Source organism: Lygodium microphyllum, chromosome 10 (assembly GCF_053477565.2).
Source record: "Lygodium microphyllum isolate KBCC chromosome 10, Lygodium_microphyllum_v1.1.10, whole genome shotgun sequence".
Classification (NCBI taxonomy): domain Eukaryota; kingdom Viridiplantae; phylum Streptophyta; class Polypodiopsida; order Schizaeales; family Lygodiaceae; genus Lygodium; species Lygodium microphyllum.
In genome coordinates this window covers 20124013-20145705 of record NC_141144.1, presented here as the reverse complement: position 1 = coordinate 20145705, position 21693 = coordinate 20124013, and the positions used below count along the sequence as shown (strand labels likewise).

The 21693-nt window shown below is 42.1% G+C and overlaps 1 pseudogene; it reads right to left on the bottom strand.

Moving 5' to 3' along the window:
- Positions 1 to 1883: 1883 nt before the first annotated feature.
- Positions 1884 to 14006, bottom strand: LOC148029775 (diacylglycerol O-acyltransferase 2 pseudogene; annotated as a pseudogene).
- Between the last annotated feature and the right edge of the window lie 7687 nt (positions 14007 to 21693).

Sequence of the window (21693 nt, the reverse complement as noted above, 5' to 3'; positions counted from 1 at the left end):
AAGAAATTAACGTCGACAGCTATTTGTCGATATTGTTTGGAAATCATATCGGTATAATGCTTCATCATGCCCTTAACTTCGCCAAGGACATTAGATGCACTCGACTCATAGCCTCGATCGTCGACCCATTGGCCTAACAATCTGATTTGGCATTGGCTGTTGACCCATGGGAATAACATTAGAATTCGAAACTTGACCTCCAACGTTTGGTGAAGCCAATTGACTTGCCATAGGCATAGTCACACTGGGAGGAGTTGGCAGCAAAGGTACATTCTGAACCACACTCCCTCTCCCATTAGGGTTAGTCATAGGTATCCCTTGACTCCCATTCGTCAATGGTAGATTGCCTCCAGGTACTAAACCCCCATTAACATTCATTCGAGAGGAGTAGGCCATTTGTAATCGTGCTTCTACTCCCTCTGCCCACGTAATAGCGGTGTCTATATCTACCAAGGCCACACTACTCAATTGTACTTGGATATTAAAATTCAACCCATGCAAAAAGTATTGCAATTGGGCAGCTGGCGGAATGGGAATGTAAGTTTGTAACTTACGGAATACTTCCTTCAACTTCTTGGCATATGCTTTCACATTCTCATGAGGGTCTTGGCATGTTACATTCAAGACCCGCAACCAATATTGGCCACCTCTTTCAGGGGCATATTCTCCTCAGAAAGCTGCATAGGATTGATCAATTGTGGTTATGGTTCCAGACTCTATGCTATGATACCATATCGCAACCCTTCCTTTTAACGTCATATTAAAGAACATCATGAGATGTCCCTCATCTTGGATGCAATAATTGAACATCAATCTTTGGAACTCACAAATGTGAATTATGCATCCTCTTCCACTAATCCATTAAAAATGGGCAAGGGAACTCCTAAGGCTGGTAAATCCGGCGTCCCTGCAAAAATTACGATGGGTTGTGCCATGGTGACAATCGGATTAACAATAGGAGCTTGAACGGGTGGATTCACCCCCCCACTTGAAGTGCGTAGACTTGGTGGAGAAGAGGAAGAACTACGCTTCCTCCTACACCTAATAGACTATGTGGAGCAATTGGGTGACTAAGACCACTGCCTCTTATACGTACCGGGCTACTCCTTTGAGGAGAATAACAACTTACGATCTCTAACTGCCGTCTAGCCCTCTCAGCACGTTCTGCTTTTTGGATTTTGGCTTGACGGTCCTTGTCAAAGGACATAAACCAACTTTCTTTTGGTCCCTAAAAACCCTAGATTCGAAAACCACCACTTATAGGTGGCTCCCGGCAGACGCACCACTGATGGGACCTGATATGGGCCAGCACTGGCTATAGCACTAGTCGGCGGACCTCATGCTCATGACATACAAACACTCTCACGGCCTCGCGGACCAGGAGCATCAATCTAATGTTAAAAGACAAGCTTGCCCTAAAGCTTAATTCATGTGTTTATAGTTCATAGCCCAACGTTTCCATAAAACTCCTCGGATGGAGAACCCAAAGTACATAGGCATAACGCCTCGTCACACATAGATAGGAGGCACTCTACGGACTAATAGTCGGAGTCCAGTCGCTCAAGTGGAGCTACAAAGGTCCTTGACACAATTGCAGATATAGCTCCTGCTAATAGATGCTTTGCTGTATTGATGACCCTTCATTCTTCATAATGGCAAATATCCCATCTGATGGCACAGCACCACAATGCCCATTGGTATAACAGAATGAGGCTCTACAGCAAAAAGATAGGCTCGCTCAGGGTCCAAAGCTTCTATGTCCTCTATTATTGTAGTAATTGGAAAATGACCAGGCCCATATTTGCATACGAAGCTGGAATAGCCTTGACATATTTGATCCTGCATGATCTCAGGTACCCCAGTGACAATCTAAACATTTCAGCTCAGTACACATATAGTGGAACACACGTGTATCCTGCATTTGCTTTGTACTTTCATAAAGTTCCTGGAGGGCAAAGATAAAGCTTGATTACACTTTAGAAACCTCTTCAACAGACGGGCTTGGATTTTTCTTCACATCAATGGGCTTCCCAACAATAACGTGCATCGGACAACAAAAAGGTATACGGGACCCAAACATTCCCCAAAACATAACTGGCACAAAGCGAAGCAGTCGACAGATCTGATTGTATACCCTGCCCTTGGGTTTCCACCACTTGTAAACATGGGACTGCCCAAATATAAAACAAGGCACTAAAGGAGCTCCTGTCTCAATTGCTACACGTATGAAACCAACTCTCTACTTCAGATAAGCTACCTCACGGTCATGTTCCATAAAGAGCATCTCTCTAACACCTCCAGGAATCAGAACACAGCTACAATCATCTTTTAATAAATCGCAAAGAACCTTTCTTGAAGCAGACACTAGTCCCAACCAAGTCCATATGTGTCTTAAAATAGGAGTCCTAAAAACCGCACTACTTGCCAGACCCTTAACTTTTCAACTGCAGAAACCTCTATTGCAAAATCCAAGGTAGATGGTAATTGATCTTCTAGTGCTTTTGAAACTGATCCAAACTTCCCAAACATATCCATTACTATGCTTCCAAACTTCTCTCCACTATACTCGCATGCAGAAAATAAATGTAAACACAACGACTAAGTATGTACAAAGTAACAAATGTCACACACACAACATTTTGGTGGATTCCACACCTCGGATGCACAGCAGTACGACAACGCTAGTAAAATTCATGGAAAGAATGCTTTATGCATTATGCATGATGCCGATCTTTCTTTTGTCTGAGCACATAGCCATACACGATTCGCATTAAGCATAATAATTAAAAGGTTTCAAAAAAATCTCCTAGATTGCATAGCAATTGTTTTCTTAGGACTTTGACCCACGATTGAGAGTGTGAGGTTATTCCTTGCCGTAGGCTAGAGGGACAGTTTCCTAAGGGACAGTTAAGTGAGGAAGCATGGTATATCTCCTAGAAATACGAGAAATATAAAAGAGAGGAGTAGAAACTGCTCCTTTGCATTTTGTAGTTTGTATATGTTAACCCAAGTGCAAAGAAAGAAAAAAGAAAATTTAAAAGATGTAGAGCAAATAAAAAAAAGTTGGCCATAGCCAAGGAAACAGGAGGGGAACAGTCCATAAGCAGAAGGACAACCTTAAAAGGTTCAAGGCAAACACAAAAGAGGAAAGGCGCATTTTAAATATAAAAGCGCACTCTAAATCCTTATAAAAGAGCAATAGCTCCCTCCTGTGCAATTTATAAATGTAGACAAGCATGGGTAAAGGCACAATGCAAATAGGAAGGAGATAGGAAAAGAGGACCTAGGATAAGATGACCGGTCATGTAAAAAGGGATGGGTGCCTAAAGGGGATTAGGGTGGGTTTTGTTATAAACTCAAAAAGTGAATGGCTCATTTTGTTCAAATATAAGAGAGACAGTTGGAGCCAAAGAGTAGTAGTCAGCTCATCTCATTCATCTTCATTATTCAATCTCTACTAACATGAAAGAGATAGTATAACTAGGTTACCACTAACCATGACTAGCTATGGTTAAGTCAACACCTACTTATTTAATGTCCCACACATGAGTACAACTTGACACAATTGTAGGAAATGTCGATCACACACACATACGTATGAACAATTGAGCTTGAAGTTTCAACACTCCCCCTCAAGCTTAAACTAACTCCTGAACTCCAAGTAGCTATTTGAAGTAGATAAACTTCTCTTTATCAAGTGATTTGGTAAAGATATCTGCTACCTGGTCTTGGGTCTTCATATGCATTAAGTCAATTTTCCCTACAAGTACCATTTCTTTGATGAAATGGTAATGAACCTTGATATGTTTGGATCTAGCATGATAGAGGGATTGCTAGCTAACATCACGCTGCTAATATTATCACAATGCAATTTGACTTTGCTGTCCAAATGTATCCTCAAGTCATTCAATAGTTTCATCAACCAAACTACTTCACATGCTGCTAATAATGCACCCTTGTATTCTTCTTTTGTGCTAGACAAAGCAATGGTAGGTTATTTCTTACTACTCTAGCTGATCATATTGCTACCCAAACCAAATGCATAACCGGTGGTTGACCTCCTGTCATAGGCACAACCAGCCCAATCAACATCAATGTAACATATTAAGTCAAGGGATTTCCCATACTCATAAAATGACCCATACTTTACAGTACTCTTCACGTACCGCATAATCCTCCTGACTGCATCTAGATGTGGCTTACAAGGCTTCTCCATGAATTGGCTGATCATCCCCACTGCATAAGTCAAGTCAGCACGAGTGATAGTAAGGTAGATCAAGTTGCCCACCATCTATCTATACATAGTTACAATCTCTATTTCACTCCCAATATCAATTGCCAATTTGACATTTTGATCCAAGGGTGTCTCCATAGCTTTACACTCCGTCATGCCATACTTTTGCAACATATCATGAGCATACTATTTTTGCAACAACCATGTATATACCCTGTGGATTATCATCTCTAGTGATGATAAGATCATCTACATAAACCACCAGAAAAACATAACCATGATATGTCTTCTTCATGAATAGACTGTGATCTACATGAGCTATCTGAAATCCATGTTGTTATAAATAACTACTTATCCAAGCATTCCATGCTCTCGATGCCTGTTTTAGCCCATAAAAAGCTTTTTTTAAGCTTACACACATATGTCAAAAAATCAGAACGAACATAGCCTTCACGTTGCTCCATATACATGTCTTCAATCAATTCAGTCTTCAAAAAAGCATTTTTAACATCCATCTGCCATAATTTCCAGCCCTTAGATGTTGCCAATGCAATGATTGTTCTCACTGTTGCATATTGGCTACTGGACTAAAAGTCTCTCATAATCCAAGCCGTACTACTGTGCAGATCTCTTTGCAACCAACTTGTCTTTATACCATTCTAGTGAACCATCTGACTTGCATTTTAATTTGTAGACCCATTTGCAACCAATGGGTACTTTTCCTTTAGGCAACTTGACCAAATCCCATGTTTCATTTCTAGCCAATGCTGCATATTCTTCATCCATGGCAACACACCAATTCTTATCTGCAACTGCATCATCAAAAGGTATTTCCAGTTCACTGTCCAAATTGTCACTGCTACCAAGTGACTCATATCCTATTATAAGCGGACTAGTCACATCTCAAACATCTTTTCCTTTCCTTTATCCAATCTCCCCCTCACTGACATATCTGTGTCAATGGATGTAGGAGTATGATTATGCTGTCGTCTTGTCCAAGGACTAATTGTAGATGAAGCATCACCTATAGGACCACTTATAGAAGTACTCGTCGAAGAAGAATTTTTAGCATTAGTAGTGTTGACTGATCCATCAGAAACCGCTGTAGTAGGATTACTGTTGAGAAATGTGCAATCACATCCACCATAGCCTCTTTATAAGGAACAAACAAGGCAAAGAAACACATTGCAAATAAAGCCTTAGACTAGGTCATGTATGCATGGTTTATTAAAACCACAATTGGTGAATACCACAGTCACTTTCCACCTTTCCTCACCTACCAATATCACCTACTGTTAGCCTATAAAAGGCACTCATCCCCACACTCATTTCAACTATCATTATCATTCAATTGTACTTGCATTATGCTTGGATAATATCAATTGTTCTTCTTTGTCAATGCTTATGCCTCATTATGATTGTCTATTTGCTCATTAGTGATCCTTCATAGCATGCATTCTCAATATTTTAACATGGTATCAGAGTAGATTTCAAGTTAATGAGTCATTAGGCCATTGATTGGGTCATTCCAGTTTGAATTTTTGGCTCCCTCCACTTTCCCATGAATCTCTCACCTACCTCCATAGCCACCAACCTTCAGTGGAGGACTTGAACCTCTCTTCTTGGGCCATTTCACCTAGTGCTTCCTTCTAGGAATCTTCATTGACTTAGGGCGCTCCTCCCTATCATCTCATGGCTTGACATTGTCACCTCTCAACTCTAGCATTATGCCTGCAATGAATTGTTGCCTAGATCTGCGCCATTTCTGTTCATACTATTCAAGCCATCTGCAGATGCTGTGATGTTGAAAATATTAATGGGGCTTTTGAAGATCCATACCTAGGCTCTCTCCCTCTCAGAGGGTTTTCCAAATAGCCACCTCTATGAGCTAGAATCAGGGAAAAATCAGGCCCATGTCTGAAAACCCTAAAGGGCAGCCATAGCCATCAAACTTCAAGCTTCTATTTCACTTCATTTTTCTCCTCTACCACTCAAGCCATAGTGTTACCACTCAAATATCATTGGATTTGGCATATAATTATTGGATTTGGCATATAATGTCACAACAAATCATTGAGGAGGGGAGATCTTGGTGATGGTTTTTTGCAAGATTGAAGCATAGTCAAGCATAATGTCTCTTGACACTGATCTAGTGACTCTTTGTAAAATATTACACGGCGCAGCGAACAGAATCTGAGAAAGAGATAGAGAGTACACAACAGATAAGAGGAGAATCAGTAAAATTCTTTAACTCCAAACAACTGATACAAAGATGGCTCTGTCCACCCGTGCGCTTCCACTGAGTGAAGCTTAGATGGCGATCTAGACAGAAGATAGGCGAAGAGCTTAAGGCTAGCTGGAACAACAACTCTGACTGGGTGAAAGATGAGTGTAAGATGGCTGCGAAGGGGTTTAGCTTTTATAGCCCGCGTAGGTCGTTAGGTCGGCCTGCTGACCGACCTACCATATGAGCCTCCACTAGTCGGCCAGGGAATATTCCAGGGAATATTCCCTTTACCATCGGGCCGGGGGCGCTGCCCCCGGACCCCCGCCAGGGGGGCCGCTGGCCCCCCTGGGACCCCCCAGCCCCACAATGGTCACCTTTTTGCCATCCGGTCACATAGACCTCATCTGATATACAAGTCAGGACTCCACCAATGTCCGGGCTCACACTTGGCTTCTCCTCATAATGGGGGCCTTACAACTTTGAGCACCATGGATCATTGGTAGTACCTAATGAGGGTGGGGCATTGATCATATCTAACACCCCCCCTCAATGTCCACCCATAGGTGAACTATCTCCTCGGCCCAATGCCGAGTCTCTGAAGATGAACTTGAAGCAGATCCTTCGTAAGTGCTTTGGTGAAGATATCTGCTCCATTCTCCTCTGTTGGACAGTAGACCAATTCCACTATCCCATCCTCCATCAAATCACGCACATAGTGATACTGGATCTCTATATGTTTGGTGCGTGCATGAAACACTGGATTTTTGGCAATGGCGATGCAACTCTGATTGTCACATCTCAGCACAGTTGGTTCTTCATCCTGCACTCCCATATGCCATAGAATCCTTCTCAACCATACGGCCTCACATGCAGCAAAACAAGCTGCCTTGTACTCTGCTTCGGTAGAAGACAATGCCACTGTTGGTTGCTTCTTACTAATCCAAGAGAAAATTCCTGAACCCAAAGAGAAACAATAACCAGAAACTGACTTCCTGGAATCAATGTCTCCTGCCCAATCTGAGTCACAGTTCCCCACAAGAGAAGTTCCAAAACTGTATGTGATACCATAGTCAAGAGTTTTCTTCAAGTATCTGAGCACCCGCATCCCAGCCTTCCAATGACTCTCATGAGGTTTGTTTGAGAACCTGCTCAAAACACCAACAGCAAAACTGATATCTGGTCTAGTGTTACACAAGTAGATCAGACTGCCGACCAACCTCCTATACCTCCCAATGTCTGCTAATGCTGATGTATCCTCGACGGATAACTTTGCATTCACCTCCATAGGTGTAGCTATCTCCTTGCACTCGGTCATGCCAAATGCCTTCAAGATCTCCCATGCATACTTCTTCTGAGAGATGAAGATCTTTCCTGGCTCTTGCCAGACTTCAATCCCCAAACAATAGTGCAGCAAGCCCAAGTCTGTCATTTCAAACTCAGAACTCAAAGCCTTTCGAGTTTGGTTGATCATATCTTCATAGTCACCTGTAATAAGAAGGTCGTCCACATATAGGACAATCACTACAGACTTTTTACCATCCCTGTAAACATACAAGTTAGCATCTGAGGCACATCTTTTGAAGTTTAGGTTTAAAAAGAACCTATCTATCCGCTGGTACCATGCTCTGGGGGCTTGTTTCAGCCCATACAATGCCTTCTTCAGTTTACACACTTTGTTCTCAGGATGGGGGGCCTCAAACCCTGGTGGCTGAGCCACGTACACCTCCTCCTTGAGGTCACCATTTAAGAACGCTGACTTAACATCCATTTGGTACACTGGCCACTTCTTGTGGGCAGCCACTGCAAGTACCGTGCGAATAGTGGTCATTCTGGCAGTTGGGGCAAATGACTCTTGAAAATCAAACCCTTCAACTTGTGAAAATCCTTGGGCAACCAGTCTAGCTTTGTACTTTTCTAAGGTACCATCAGCCTTGTACTTTACCTTCCAGATCCACTTGGTGCCAATAATCTTCCGCTTTGCTGGCCGATCCACTAGCTCCCAAGTGTCATTCTTCATTATGCTGTCATACTCCGCCTGCATAGCAGCCTTCCATGATGGATCTGCAAGTGCTTCTTCTAAGTCAGTTGGCTCCTTTACTTCTCTCATAATCTCAACCATCAAGGCCATGTTGACTATGTGAGCAGAAGCCCTCCTTTGCTCCTCTATTCTCTGAGACCTCCTTGGTCCGTCTGCCTTCTCCTCAACAGATGCAGGCATAGGATTATTGTGGTCATAGAGCTGCTTCACCCAGCGCGGCAATGGCTTTTCCGTTGGGGTGATGTCAGGTTGGTGAACTTTTTCCTCATCATCTGAAGATGATGCTTCCTCCTCCTTAAGGATAGGGATAGCTCTCGGGACAGGTTCATAGTGGACTACTTCTTCGCTTGATGATAAAGTGGAAGACCTTGCCTTCTCCTCCTCCACTGTATGCGGCTCCTCCTTGAACACCACATCACGGCTCGCGATGATCTTCTTTGCCTCTTGGTCATATAACTTGTAAGCCTTCTGCTCATCACTATAACCCAAGAAGATACATTTTCTGCTTTTTGGTTGTAACTTGTTTCTCTTCTCATCTGGAACATGTGCATAACATTCACATCCAAAAATTCTGAAATGTGAAACAGATGGTTTCTTACCAGTGTAAGCCTCATGAGGTGTTTTTCCCTTGAGAGCCTTTGTGTAGCTCCGATTTAGAATGTAGACTGCAGTATTAACAGCTTCAGCCCAAAAATGGTTAGGCAATCCCTTGCCCTTTAGCATGCATCTTGCCATCTCCACAATGGTACGATTCCTGCGTTCCACAACACCATTCTGCTGAGGTGTGTGAGGCGTCGTCAATTGACGCTTGATCCCTTTGCTCTTGCAAAAGCCTTCAAACTCCTTTGAGTTGAACTCACCACCACCATCTGTTCTAAATTTCTTCACACTTTTCCCTGTTTCATTCTCAACAAGTATTAGCCATTCTTTAAACTTACCAAAAGCTTGAGCCTTATCACGAAGGAAGTACACCCACATCTTCCTACTGTAGTCGTCGACAATCAACATAAAATAAGAAGATCCCCCCAAGGCCTGTGTAGGCATCTTACCACACAAGTCAGCATGCACCAACTCTAGAGGAGCATGTGCTCTATTCTTGCTTTCTTGTGGAAATGCCTTTCTCTGTTGCTTGCCCATCATACAAGCTTCACATGGTTCCTTCAATTCAGTTATTGTAGGTAGGTGAGCAACCATACCTTGCTTTTGCATCTCCTTCAATACTGCAAATCCGATGTGTCCAAACCTTTCATGCCAAAGCTTACTTGTGCCCACTCCAGTGGTGGCTGTAAGAGCACTTAGCTCATACAGGTTGTTCCTTCTTTCTCCTTTGCCAACAATTGTGCCAGCACTATCAATAATTTCTGCACCTGTCTTCTTGAACCTCACTTCATGACCAAGATCAGTTATGGCAGCAACTGATAAGAGATTTCTCCTGATTTCGGGAACATACAACACATTTGAAAGCTTTTTTACTTCACCATTTGCAGCAACAAAAGAAATAGTACCTGTGCCCGCAGCAGGGCATTTAGCATCATTTCCAACCGTCACAGTGATGGATTCTTGTAGAGGCTGCATAGAACTGTATAGACCTTTCTTGTTGGTCATGTGACGGGAGGCCCCACTATCCAACACCCAAGAGTCAGTGGTAGATTCTTCTTGCGCCGAGGAGCACACTTCCTCAATGGTCGCCATGAATAATTCCAACTCTGCTTCAGCCGTATTGGCTGTCTCTTTCCCTTTAGTTTTAAGGGTACCATTCTTTTCATCTGCCTTCTTGACACGACAATCTGCAATTGCATGTCCTTTCTTCTTACAGTAGAAGCACTCTCCTTGAAACCTCTTCTTGCCGCCCTTTTTCTTTTTGTCACCATCATTTTTGGTGGAGGAAACACCTTTGCCTTTTGCATTGGCAGAGAATGCAGCATCTCCATTGTTGCTTCCTTCTCGGGCTTTCAGCCTCAACTCCTCCTCCATTAATAATGCACAAAACTCCTCAAAAGTCAAAGCTTGAGGTCTCACCTGAGTATTAAGGGCAGTTACTAGTCCATCAAACTTTTGTGGACAAATCCGAAGACACCTCCGAGCTAGCTCTTCGCTAGTCTTTTGTATCCCAGCGCCAGCCATCTGGTCGCGCAGATTCTTAATCCGAGTGATGAATGCTTCAACCGTCTCTCCTTCAGCAAACTTCTCCGCTGCTAGTTGATTCTCCAAGTTTTGAATCCTTGTTTGGTTTCGTGTTTCATACTGACTCCTTAGTACATTCCAAGCCTCTGACGCTTTGGTTGTATGCTGAATCAGAGTCAAAACACTGTCAGAACAGCTTGTAACTAAGGCACACAATGCATCTGCATTCCTTCGTTTCCAAGCTCGTAGAAGATCTGCATTCGGAGGAATCATCACACTAGGATTTGATGGGTCGGGGATAGGCTATGGTTCTGCGTCAGTCCCCAGCACAGTCTCCAGAAGCTCATAAGAATCAAGGATAGTTGTAATTTTGAACTTCCACAAGGTGTAGTTTGTACCATCTAACTTGCCTTCGCTGAAGGTTGGTGGACGAATCCTCAGTGTTTGAATAGCCGGTACAGCAGCACCACCTCCTGCACCGCTTCCTGATGCGCCAGAACTGCTTCCCGGAGTCGACATCGTTTCTCTTTGCTGTTGAAGCCTTTGCCTCTTGCACGCTCTCCGATCTCTAGAGCCCCCTGGGCTCTGATACCATGTAAAATATTACACGGCGCAGCGAACAGAATCTAAGAAAGAGATAGAGAGTACACAACAGATAAGAGGAGAATCAGTAAAATTCTTTAACTCCAAACAACTGATACAAAGATGGCTCTGTCCACCCGTGCGCTTCCACTGAGTGAAGCTTAGATGGCGATCTAGACAGAAGATAGGCGAAGAGCTTAAGGCTAGCTGGAACAACAACTCTGACTGGGTGAAAGATGAGTGTAAGATGGCTGCGAAGGGGTTTAGCTTTTATAGCCCGCGTAGGTCGTTAGGTCGGCCTGCTGACCGACCTACCATATGAGCCTCCACTAGTCGGCCAGGGAATATTCCAGGGAATATTCCCTTTACCATCGGGCCGGGGGCGCTGCCCCCGGACCCCCGCCAGGGGGGCCGCTGGCCCCCCTGGGACCCCCCAGCCAGGGGCCGCTTCCGCGGCCCCCGGACCCCACAATAGGGGCCCCTTTTAACTCCCTTACTACGCAACTCAATGCAATGTGCCTCGAGTTGCTACCAGCTTAACCACTCTGTCTAACCCAAAGATTAGACCCACAATGGTCACCTTTTTGCCATCCGGTCACATAGACCTCATCTGATATACAAGTCAGGACTCCACCAATGTCCGGGCTCACACTTGGCTTCTCCTCATAATGGGGGCCTTACAACTTTGAGCACCATGGATCATTGGTAGTACCTAATGAGGGTGGGGCATTGATCATATCTAACACTCTTGTCACTGTGTCATCTAACACAATCAAGTTTTCCTCTAATCAAACCTGAGTTTTTTTTTTGTTACTCCAGCATCAAATCAAGGAGGGGAAGACTCAGACCATGGACTTGCAAGACCTTTAAGATCCCAAGCTCAAAGGGCATATTGGTTACCTAGTCACCTAGTATCTCTTGATACTAATCACCTAGTGTTTCTTGGCACTTGTTCTCAACTCTTTTTCTACTGAAAACTAAAATTTTTGGAGCTGATTTGCTACTGATCTTGCAACCTCAACATGGGAAAGGAATTATTGACAGCTTGATTCAATAGTATTGGATTCCATACATGGCAAACTAGGATGGGAAAGGACTCATTGATAGCTTGATTCAATAGTATCGAATTCCATACGTGGCAAACTGATCTGGATGAAGAAAGGCTTGTGGTCAATCACAAGTGGTCAAGAGAAGAAACCAAGGGAAGTTGCACTTTTAGTCATATGGGATAAAAATGATGATAAGGCTCAAGCTATTATCAACCTTGAACTTGATGACAGCTACATTCATCATGCTAATGATTGTGAAACCTCTCACACTACATGGGATCGATTAGAAACCCTATTTGGAGCTCATCCAAAATCCTGCAAATATGGGTTATTGATTGAATTTTTAAAGCTTGACATGAAAAGTAGTACCTCACTTGCAACTCATTTGAATTATATGGAAAGATTTTTGACACAACTTGTAGGAATCAACTTGAAGATGGATGAAGAGGAGTGCTTCTAAAGAGTCTTCCACCCGAGTTTGATAATGTGTCTACCACATTAATCAACATGCCAAAGCCAAAGCTTGTGGATATGAAAGCCTCTCTCTTGGAAGAGGAAAATAAGATCAAGAGCAAGGAGAAACAAGCATCCCAAGAGGAGACTAAAAACTCCTATATGTGAAACAGAAGAAGAGCATAGTCTATGACTTTTGTAAGAAAATTGGGCATATTGAAAATTTTTTATATGCTAAGAAAAGGTCTCAAAGAGCATACCTTGCTATAGTCAAAGAAGATGAAGAAAACTATGAAGAAGAAGAAGAAGAAGAATCTCAAGAACAAAAGGATAGGACTCACCAGTCCCTCTTTTGTAGCTCATTTTCTAAAAGACATTTTAAAGTTTAAAATGTGGACTTGCCTAATGTTCCTAGCATAAGCTCCTATACTCCTCGTGTAACCCCTCCACACTACAACCTCTACATACTTAGTGAGGCCTTGTAATAGCCTCTTGCTTTGTATGGTTGGTTCTTTCCATGTCTTCACTTAGCAAGGTTCTACTCATGATAGCCTCTATATACTTAGTGTCTTTCTTGGTTGTGATTGAGGAAGGGTGTTGATGAGAAATGTGCAATCACATCCACCATAGCCTCTTTGTAAGGAACAAACAAGGCAAAGAAACACATTGCAAATAAAGCCTTAGACTAGGTCATGTATGCATGGTTTATTAAAACCACAGTTCAAGGTGAATAGCACAGTCCCTTTCCACCTTTCCTCACCTACCAATACCACCTATTGTAAGCCTATAAAAGGCACTCATCCACACACTCATTTCATCTGTCATTATCATTCAATTGTACTTGCATTATGCTTGGATAATATCAATTGTTCTTTGTCAATGCTTATGCCTCATTATGATTGTCAATGTGCTCATCATTGATCCTCCATATCATGCATTTTCAATATTTTAACAATTACCATGCCATGAAGCCAGCTCGTCAAAAACTACATCTCTACTAATCAAGGTTCTATGAGTGAACGATACATAACATTGGTAAGCCTTCCTGTCTTGTGCATAGCCCAGAAAAACACTCTTGACAACTTTTGGATCCAATTTCTTCCTCTTTTCATCAGAAACATGCACATAAGCAATGGTGCCAAACACCTTAAGATTCCTAATGTCAGGCTTGTGCCCATACAGCTTCTCATAGGGAGTTACATCATGAATCTTGGCTATTGGTGTTCTATTCAGCACATAAATAGTAGCAACCACTGCTTTAGTCCAATAAGCATTTGGCAAACTCTCTTCATTAAGCATTGCCCTTGCGGATTCCATAAGCACACAAATTTTCCTCTTTGCTACACCATTCTGTTGTGGTGTATAACTACAAGCAAGCTGTCTTTTTATACCATATTTGGCAAGTTACATGGTCAAACTCTCTAGATACATATGCTCCACCTCCATCTGATCTTGAACATAAGATATAATAGCCCAGTTCATTTTAAACATGCTTTTGAAGTCTTTAAAAGCATCAAACATCTCATCTTTGTGTTTCATAATGTATAGCCATGCTTATCTTCTCAAATTATCAATGGAAGAGATATAATATTGAGCACCACCAAAAGAAGCATTATGAGACGAACCCCATACACCTGAGTTTACTAACTACAATGGATGAGAATTGTTTGTGACATGTCTCATAAAAGGAAAACTTGCTTGTTTCTTGAACTCACAAGCAAAGCATACATGTCCAAGATCATTGTATTTGAACTTAGGTAACCCAAGTATAACCTCTTTTTGTTGCATAGATTTCAGCTTCTGAACATTTACATGGCCAATACATTTATGCCAAATTTCAACATCCCATACAACTCCATCATCATAGGCAAACATGGATGCCTCCTTCAATTCTAGAATAGATGCATCCAACATAAACATTCTGCCATCCCTTCTTCCTTTAACAATCAATTTGCATCCATTACCATATTCCTTGATAAAGCATTTATCCTTATTGAATCTTACTTGCAAATTCTGCTCTGCCATCTATCCAAGTGAGAAAATATTTTTAGTGATCGATGGTACATGAAGCACATCATGTAGACTCTTTTTCTTTTCGTCACGCATAAGCAATGGGACCACACCTGTATGTTGAATATCATGCTGGGTATCATCCTCCCCAATGCAGACATATCCATGAGAACCTGCAAACAACTCATCAAACCATTCTTTGTGGGGTGTCATAGATTAGAGGCCCCTAAATCTATGTACCATTTCTCATCTCCACCTTGCTTAGGCACATTCTTTGATACATGCTACATAGCAAAAACCTATCTCCCTGATCATCTTGAGCACCACTAGAAGATGCATAATTTCCATGTTGTTTACCTTTTGCTTTTATGTTTGCTTGCTTCTTATTACAATCTTTGGCAATATGCCCAAATCTATAACAATAATGACAGTCTTTGTCCCTATTAGACTGCTCATTTGATTACTAGGATCCACCACCTCTACCTCTAGGTAATCTCTCCCTGCCTCTAAAGCTGCCTATCCCTGCATATTGAAGCTATTTCATGCATTCTATTGCTGTTGTCCATAGTTATTTCACGTGTCTCCTCGACCTCGAAAAGAACTATGGCCTTTGCCATGCATGCTAGGGTAGAGAATATTGTCTTTGTCTTGAGACAAATTAGAACCAGTATTAAAAACAAGATTTACTTCTTCATGCAGTAGTAATGTAAGCCATTCATCCCAATGAGGGGGTTTTGCTCTTACAAAAATAGAAGTATCAGATACCTTGTCCTCCTTGCCAAGCCCATTCAATGTCAATGCAATCATATCATCCTCTGAAAAATTAGACCCAATAGTAACTAGCTGGTCAACTATGGTCTTTATCTCTGTCGTATATGCTTGTATGCTCCTACCATTTTTGGACATATTATTAAATTGTTGTGCTTAAGCTGTATCTTCCTTGCATGCGTGACATTACCATAATTTTTCATGAGTGTATTCCAAACATCTTTCGGGGAATGACACCTCGTAATCTGCATAGCCATTGAATTAGAAATGCACAAAGAGAACCAATGTAGTACTTTGCTAGCTCTTTCCAACCACTGTCGGTGAGCTCTTTGCTAATCTTGTGTTGGATTCTGTTCAAGTAATTCAGGTTCAGCTTCAGTCCCTATGCATAAATCCTAGTATCCTATGCTAATCAGAAAATTCAGCATCTTGAACTTCCATAGTGCAAAGTTCTTGTTATCAAGCTTATCACCGACAATTTGAGTGATGTTATCAGTGCCTTGAGCATTTTCCATATTGCAACGTATAGTTTTTAATTAATGCCTAACTCTCCACAAACCAAGATGTCTTACTGATCAATTTCAGCCTTCAATTTTCATGACAATTTTCTACAACAAAATCCTTGCTGAAATCATGGTATTTTAGCCCACAAATATGTCAGATACATCCACAATCAAGTGGCAGAGCATGTAGGTACATCAACCAGTTCACAAAGCATGTAGTTGCTGCATACCTTGTGTACATTCAATCTTATTGATAGTAGAGAAACAAATAGTCTCTAATCAGCAACTAGTAAATGACCAATAGCCTTTTCTCAGTCGTAACAGAGATATTTATGTGTCAAACATGCCCCAAAACATCCTAGACATTTTCCATTATATGAGGAAGTCAACACATGACCTTTCGGATACATTGTAGTACACATACAGTGAGTATAGATGCCAAATATCTTTCATATGATAACAGTTAGTCAATATACAGCCAAAATAAGGGAAATCCAAGCTCAAAAGCTTCTTGAATCATAGCATATATATGCCAACACATGTAGAGACCAAGACATGATCATATCGACATTCATACTTGCCTTGTCTTCAAGAACCAATGTCATATAACTCGTGTATTGTTCATATACATCCAATAATCATGTCAATGTAGTTGATTTTCAGCTCCAAAATTTAAAATTCAATGCTCTTTTCAGTCCATACAATATTCAACATACATGTGCCCATAATCAGGGTCCACAGATACTATCTAATGTCATAGATTGCTTCAAGTAATAGATGCTTGCTGTCCATAGTTCAGGACAGATTTCTTGCCTGTTAAAACCTTCCAAAGCTGAGTACTTGACACTCTAGAACCATGATGAAATGCATGAGAATAAGGGCATATACATTGTATGGATGAAAACCATCAGCGCCTTGGAACCACCTTATGTTTACTGTAGTAAACAACCAGTCTATAGAGGTCTATGCTAAACGCCTCAAAATCTGTGAGAAATTTTAAAAAAACTATTATGCAAAATTTGTAGACCATGCCGATATGGTTAGGAACCTTAGGCCATTTCTCCAAAATCTATTTCTATAGCAAGATATGGCTTTTGCAAAAAAACGGGCTATAGGCATAGTCTCCTTTGATGACACTTTTCCGGACCTGATGTCTTTGATGCAAATGGCTACTCACAGGTGCTCAATGATGCCTTATGAAGCTCCCAAGCAAGCCATAGCAAGCTCTTCACAAGCACAAATCATAAACCTTGATGCATACCTTGACAGGAACAATGGTAGCCTTTCTTCTTCAGTAGAGACCCTTATCTTCAAGCTCCAGATCTAGACTCCTTCAATGCCATGCTCCAAAGAGCCCATTCATGTTGGCTATGATACCATGTTCAAAGATAAGAGAGATAGATTGGAGCCAAAGAGTGAGAAGTCAGCTCATCTCGTTCATCTTCATTATTCAATCTCTGCTAACATGAAAGAGATAGTACAACTAGGTTACCACTAACCATGACTAACTATAGTTAGGTCAACACTGACTTATTTATTGTCCCACACACGAGTACAAGTAGACACACCTGTAGGTAATGCCAATCACACACACATACATATGACCAGTTGAGCTTGAAGTCTCAACAATTCTTTGGTGTGTGGCTAAAGTGGACTCTTCTTCTTCTCTCCGTCTTGCTTGCTTGTGTGTGCTTGAGAGAGGGAGTGTGAGGGTGTGAGGGAGTGAGTGTGTGAGGGTGAGGGATCAAGGAGAAGAAGCTCTCCATCGTCTCCTCTCTTATTCTCTTCTCTTGTCTTGTGCGTGGCTATGGAGGATGGAGCTTGAAGGTGGAGGCTTAAGGTTGCTTGAGATCACATCACAAATCATGGAGCTCCGTGTGTGCACGAGGGAGGAGGGTACTCAGTTGGGCATCGAGATAAGCTCACTACACCTTGGTAGAATCGAAGGTGCATTAGCTAGGTGAGAGATAGCCATTTTTTCTCACTTGAAATGCTTGAAATAATAAGTGGTCCATGGGTCTTGCCAGTTGAGCCTGAGCTTCCACTAAATTTTGGTTCCATTGTTGAGACCAATGGATTAAAGCTTGAGAACTTGCATGCCTCAAATCAAGTGATGAAGTAAGGGTTCATCCTCCAACCGGAGCTTGAGATAGGTGGGAGATTTAGACTTTTTAATCTTCGCAACAAGTACATATTTTAGTTTTTTTTATGAATAGACAATTAGGAGGAATCATTTCAATAGTTGTGTTTTGATTTTTGTTGCATTTAGAGGAGGTTAGGAGTGAGAAATGGAAGCAAAGAAACCTAAGGGTTCTGTTATAAAACAGGCCAAGAACAGTAAAAAATCGACAAAAAAATAGACTTACAATCCATTGACAAGGCTTGAGCATTAACAAGCCAACACTTGGGCATTAGGACAAGGACTTAAGACTCAAGGAAGGGGGTTGAAAGGCTCACTTCTAGTTTCTACAATAGAGAGAGAGAGAGAGAGAGAGAGAGAGAGAGAGAGAGAGAGAGACACGGCTTGAGAGTGAGAGTGAGAGACTTGGAGCTTAGGACAAATCAATCGATTGCCACAAGAGTTTTTCGCTCGGATTAGGTACATAGAACCCTCCTTGTGTATGCATTCTTGAATTCTTGAGCTCATTGCTTGTGGATGTGGCCAAAATCGTTGCCATGAATTGATTTTTTATTTATGTTGTTTATGTGCCAGCAAAATCGGACATAATCCACAAGGGTCCGATTCCTAGAATCGAACACTTGGGCGTCCCTCGACCCCTAAAATTTGGACATTTGGATTGACTTGGCCTGTCTGATCACACTCATTAAAATCGAACTCGGACACGCTAGACTTAAACACCCCAAGATTTGGCCCTCGGCCATTTGACCCACTCAAATGATCCGCCACTTGGTCCACCTTGCCACATGGCATTTGGTTGAATTTATGTTTAGTCCTTGGACACTCGGCCCTTAAATTTGGGCCTGATATCATTTGGCCCTAGGCCACTCGGATGGGCCGAATCTAACACTCAGACCTTGCAATTTGGACCAGTTGAGTCGAACCTAGAATTTGTTAGATTTGACATGCATAGACCCTGATTGACCTAGACAATAGCCAAGGACGAACCCCCAAGAGTGATACGAATGAATACAACACCTTTCTGGCACAAGAAATGAGAGAACTGTGAATTGTAGATCTAGTAAGGATGTTAGCTAACTTGCTAGCTATCCACTCTATTGAGAGTGCCAAACTGAACCATAGACCCCCATTTGGACTTTGACTGAGCGAAAAGTAACAGCATAGACCCTAGAGACCAGAGAGAGTGGCAAGTGCGATTAAGCACAATGCCCTATTCGACTGAGAACTTAGACTGGAGTGTAGAAGCTGCATTCATTACTTTGTGTTCACACCCATATTGTTTTCAACACTTGAAGTGCACTTGGAAAAAATTGATAGCCTGATTTCGCATAGTGCACAGAAAAGAGTACCAGGTAGTGAGTGCAAATAATTTGAGGATTTCTTTAAATAACAAGGAACTCACCCAAGGAAAGATAAGTTGAACAAACCCACTAGTAGGAGGAGACCCTAGACATTGAACACTGGCCAACGACCCCAATCACCGAAGAGTGAGAAACTTGAATTGTTAAGCCAATTAGGGAGCAACAACAATGGCATGATTAGGAACACGACTCTACCCAACTTGATCAAGATGATTGATGCTCTAGTTGCTCAAGAAGTCAATAATAGGTGAAGAACCAATGCCAACCCAGAAAATGATGGCTTGACTTGGGAGAATTCTTTGTCAACAACTAGCAACTAATGACTTGATATGACCTAAAACCAAAATGGAGCATCATGGTAGACCAATTGAGGACATCTTAGCCGACCTAGAGGAGGAGATAAGGTTGGCAAGGGAAGCACTGCAAAGCATGACCACCTACAACTGAGAGCAACGAGCTCAAAAGCTAAGATAAGACATAGAAATGTGTGAAGTCCAACGTGTCTTAGCTCTTGCCAATAGATCAAGGACATGTCCGAATGTTGGGAGGGAGAGATGCTTAGAGGCTAATCTTACGCTAAGCGAGCTTCTCACGAAGTGACTCTTAGACAACATAGCTGTGGAGCAAAGCGGGGCAGCTCTAACTACTACATTGCTATCAGGATTAGGAATCACCTTGAACTCTAGGAGCTAGACCAAGGTACTTATGGTTTCTAAGCAACTCAATAAATTTCAGCCTGATAATTACTCGTACAACTTTGTGGAGCAGTTTGAGAAATTATGCAAGGTGAACGGCCTCATGGACCTTGCTCAATGCACACAAGCTTTTGGACTTTTCCTAGGAAACAAAGGATAGGCATGGTACACTAGTTTAGACAATGCCAAACAAAATGACTTTAATACCCTTAAGATTCTCTTCATCAAGATATTCTTTGAGGGCCAGAATACTCTAACAACCTCATAGTTGGATTGATGAGAGGACAAGGAGGATATCCAAGACTACATCACCCATGTGCAGAGTTTCTTTAAGAGAATCCCAATTGCCGCAGAGTGACCTAGTGAATGAGCAGTCTACATAGTGTTCATTAATGGAATTTGAAGTGAAGAGCTTTACACAGCCTTTGTGAGCAACTCAAATCTGCAAAGGGATGTGCTAGCTAGGGTCTTTGAATAAGCCATACAAGTGGATGATCTACTCAAAGAGAGGAGCTCAAGACCAACAACCTGAGACATCAATGTCTCTAGAACCTCAAAAAGAGCTCTGACCACTAGTGAAAGATCCAACGAAAGCACCCAAGACAAGGGAAAGAATGTTGATCAGAGCCAGGTGTTGGCAGACGTGAAGCTAGCGTTGGTTAAGTTGCAAGAGATGATGAGAAGGCCTGCACGACCTCACTTGCAATGCATGCATTGTAGAGGAAACCACCTTTTGATGACTGATTATATGGATCGTAGACTCAGACCCTATGCCAATTGTGGTAGGTTTGGCCATGATGCAATGAATTGCTAATTACCAAGGCATTTTCTATACCCACAGCCATACAATCAACCTTACTACCTAGGGAGTAGACTGCCACATTATGGAAGGGAAGCTCCACTAGCTCTTCCAGCACCCAATGATTCAAAGCCAGCTCTCCTTAGGATGAACATTAACCCCACAGGGATACCTAGGCCACATGGACCTTATGTTCCCCATCCATCAAGCAATGCTCTAGTCCACTACGTGGATGAGCCAAATGATGAGGAATCCTATGTGAGCCTGTATGTCTCACACAACAAAGAGGGCAATCCAGTTCTCATGGACTATGGACCAGATGATGGCACTAGGTAGAGGTAGAGAAACAAGCTTAGGAGGGCAAACCCAAGGACCAATTTCTTGTTGGATTTGCGGTTACCCCAGGACACATCTCCTTGCGTTGCCCCTTGATAGGGACCAAGCCAATTGAGATAAGGATTATCTATGATGTGCAGAGTGTGGAATCAACCATTTTTCAAAATTTCCTAGGAAAAATCCACCGTCTAGTTCAGTGATTGTGCCATTAGTACCACTCTCCATGATAGCCAATAACTCTAGTAATCTAACAACACTAGTGCACCTATCAAAAGTGCCTCCAATGCTAGAACACCCTGTAAATGTAAGAGTAGTCACCATCACGGATTTTGAGGAAGAGGGTGAGAAGTGGTGGCACCTACCTACCTATGCAT